General features: G+C 28.3%; 1 non-coding gene across 1 annotated transcript; it reads left to right on the top strand.

The window, feature by feature from the left end:
• Positions 1 to 1,894: 1,894 nt before the first annotated feature.
• TRNAM-CAU (transfer RNA methionine (anticodon CAU)) lies at positions 1,895 to 1,966 on the top strand. The gene has a single exon. It is a non-coding gene; the product is annotated as a tRNA-Met (tRNA).
• Positions 1,967 to 4,011: the final 2,045 nt, after the last annotated feature.

Below are 4,011 nucleotides of genomic sequence, written 5' to 3'. Positions count from 1 at the left end.
AAAATTTTGAAGTTTATTAATAACAAAATATCAAAATGTGATAGATTTTAACAATGTATTAAATTAAACAAAAATTTCGGTTAAAAAAGAAATAAATTAAATAATTTAGAAAAATAAACAATCAAAATTTAAAAAATCAAATAAAACCGCACAATATAAAAATTTCTCGAAAGCTTAAAAAATGCCGTTCTAGGATTTTTTTTCAGTTTTTCAAGTGAGATTTCAAATAAAACACATTAAATATACCCCTTAATTTGCTTCCAAGAATTACAGTCCGGCCTAATTTTACTGAAGGCACAGAAATGTGGGCGAAAACTTTCGCCAGCCGATATTCCCTAACGAAGGGTTTCCGAACATATGTTTACATTAATTTTCTTCTTTATTTTCACCAGTAAAACAGTTTCTGAAAATTTGTTACATTCTTCGTGAATCATTGTAGATCGTAATATATGTAGATGTTATAACTGGATACTGTTACATATAATATCATTAATGTAATTGCTGTTAGTTGAAAATGAAGTCGATTTAAATCAACATCATGCTGGCGGCTATATCAGTCTCCTGTGTTGCACTATTAATATTCATCAATCTGTAAAGTTCTTACCGATTTACTTATTTTCATACTATCCTTTTAACGGACTGAAACATTATACAGAGACAGATGCAGTTGAGATAAATGTGTCAATTACAGTAGCCTTCTATTTGTTTAATGAAAGAATAAACTTTTAGAGTGCAAAATCAGGCCAATATTACCATTTTCACTAAATATACATGTCTTAATCTATCTACTTGCTTCAAAAAGAAAAAAAAGTTAAGTCAATACACTTAACTTTTAGAGGGTTAAAATCTCTCTGATAAAGAATAAAAATCTTATAAATTAAAAATAGTTCAAAGTTCACTTAAAATTATTACACTGTCTAAAATCTGTGTTTCCAAATTTTAACTATTCTGTAATAGAAAATAAATTTAATCGTTTTAATATATCTCATTAACATCAAAGTATTGACAATATTACTCACAGTTTTAAAGTTTAGTATACAGCTTGTCGTTTATTTATCAGAATATTTGGAAAATAAAAATCTATTACTTCTGACCTGTAAATAAAAAAACTATATTTATTCAACTAATAACTCTTTTGTACTACAACATGAAAATATTTAAATTTTAATTTAAATATGATTGCGGAATTTAAATTCATATAGTATTACGATAACTGAATAAACAGTAATAGCTATTAAAGCGAATTTTATAATAAAAACGAATTTTCTATCACAGGTTTTTAATGTTATAATTTTCATTATATTTTTACTGCACAAAAATATGTACAATATTATTGTTTGTAAGGTAAATAAATTTTTTTATAAAGATTTTTAAGGTAACTTTTTAAATGAGTAATTTTTAATTTACAGGTAACAGAGACTTGATTTTATGCTCCTAAAAGCTTCCTTTTTTCATAAATAAATTACATATTTTAACTGATAATAATTATTTTGTAATAATATAATATAAAAAGTACTGTTTATTTGTAAGTATTATATTGACGTTCATTAGAACTTCATGAAACATGAATCCTATCAAAGGGGATTTGTTTAATTGAAAATTCAAATAATAAAGTTTTAAGTATACAATAAAATATTTACGTGCATGAATGTATTGCAAAAACTTGTTACATATGATTTCATTTGATATATTATTTTTTTTATTAATTTTGCTTTTGACACATGATCAGAATTACTTCTTTGAATATTTTCTTATTACAGTATTAAAATATTCATTATATGAATATATAACAGTTATGAAAAAATGTTATATGTACTTCATCACGCTTTGTTACAAGGAAGTATTAACGATGTTTGAGTTAAGTATGGGTAATTTCATGGAGCTCAGCATCGACAGCAGAGTGGCGCAGTGGAAGCGTGCTGGGCCCATAACCCAGAGGTCCGTGGATCGAAACCACGCTCTGCTAGATTTTTTTTTTTACTGTTTTTATCCTCTTTTTTTTTTAAATTAATTTAAAAATAATTATAACTTAGAATTTGATAAAATTTTAATCAAATATTTCTATTTAAATTTTTTTAAGTGATATTATTTTGATTGTTTCTGATCGGAATCAGTATTATTTCTTTGAACTTAGATATTTAATGATTACGTTATTTCAATATAATTACTATTACAGTAAAATAATTAAAATAAATTTATTGATATAATAGTAATAGACCGCTATAAGAATAATATTATTTATTTTTTGACAATTGGTTATTGAATTAAATATCATGATTATATGTTTCACTTCTCAACTTTCTTGATTACTCCCTCCAAGAAAAAAATATTGAAATATAAATTTGGCATGATTATTATCATTTGTTATTTCTATAATAATCTGCAGTTGTATTAACTGATAAATTATGAACTACTTTTAAAAAAAAGGCTGCCTAAACTGGACGAAGAAAATGAGAAAAATGAAGTATTATAAAGTTAATATTAATTAATGTTTTATACAAGTGTTCTAAATGAAATAAAGTATACAGGAAAACACTTAAAAAGAGTATTTAAAAATTATTTTTTCGTAATATTTTCTTTATAAAATTAAACTATAGCTGTTATTAAAATTATGACTGGAGGATGAAACATATCTCTTCTGATTTTTCAGCTTAAAACTTGTATTTTCGTTAAATACTTCAGCTCTAATAGTTATAGGGTAACCTGATATAAAGCACAAGTCACTTTCGTAGTTGATGTAGAAACATTTTAAAATATTTCAAGCATTCCGTGTCTCGTTTACTAATGAAATTGATTTAGTAGATAGTTTCTCATTCCCTTCATCAAATTTATTTCAACAAGTGATATCTTTCTGTTCGCCCAAGGAACTGACTGCAGAGTGAAAGACTTACCTTTCTTTCACAGAGAGCAACTCTGACCGCTGCCTTTTGTATCGTGGGTATAAAAAATGTACGCATGTCTTAGTAGATAGTTTCTCATTCCCTTCATCAAATTTATTTCAACAAGTGATATCTTTCTGTTCGCCCAAGGAACTGACTGCAGAGTGAAAGACTTACCTTTCTTTCACAGAGAGCAACTCTGACCGCTGCCTTTTGTATCGTGGGTATAAAAAATGTACGCATGTCTTAGCCATAAATATGGCAGTGATAGGTTGTGTAATATATTCCTTATTGTTGTCAGACATTACCTTACATAAATATATATATATATATATATATATATATATATATACACACAAAGAATGCGGCATTGAATCGGACGAGTTGGCAACACCGAATAGTCTACCATTGATGAGTGGGGAGAATATAAAAAATTAATGTTTTACCATTTAGTTACATGAAGTCATGGAATGGTGCAACGCTGTATTTTTTCTGATAAAACGTATTATAAAAAGAATTAGAGTTACATCATTGAGAATCATTTTAACACTTCTTGTACTGATCGGGTGTCTATCCACGCTATAAAAATACGGGTTAAAAACTTCGATAAACAGGTCGACTCTGAAAAAAAAAACTAGAAGCGTGAAAAGTTTGTGCAGCACTGAATATATTGCGGGAGGGGAGGCTGCTCTAGAAGAAAATTCTACCCAGACGACATGATAGCACGCAGTAACACAAGGAATTTTTTGTTGCAGTGTAAGGAGATTTTATACCAAGAACTCCATTACCATCCACGTAACATTTCGATCTTGCATGTACTGAATGATGTCGACCACGCAAACTAATTTGTTTCTTTTAATGAATGGTGAGATTCATTTCCACCTTTCGGGTTTCATCAGTAAACAAAACTTTCGCTACAGGTCATCCTGGCCCTCGTAAGAAAAGACACACTCCGCAACCCCCTCCGATCCAAGTCCTTCTGTGCTTTACCGGAAGTCATTTTTGAAACATCTACTTTTGAGATATTCCAGTACGCCTCGGCCAGGATGTTACCGATGCGAATACTACGAATGACATTCCCAGTGGTGTTCTACTATTTAATGAACTTAAAACAAAACACATTTTACCTAGT

Source organism: Lycorma delicatula, chromosome 3 (assembly GCF_047948215.1).
Source record: "Lycorma delicatula isolate Av1 chromosome 3, ASM4794821v1, whole genome shotgun sequence".
NCBI lineage: Eukaryota > Metazoa > Arthropoda > Insecta > Hemiptera > Fulgoridae > Lycorma > Lycorma delicatula.
The sequence above is the reverse complement of the archived record's forward strand: the minus strand, read 5'-3'. Positions and strand labels throughout refer to the sequence as shown.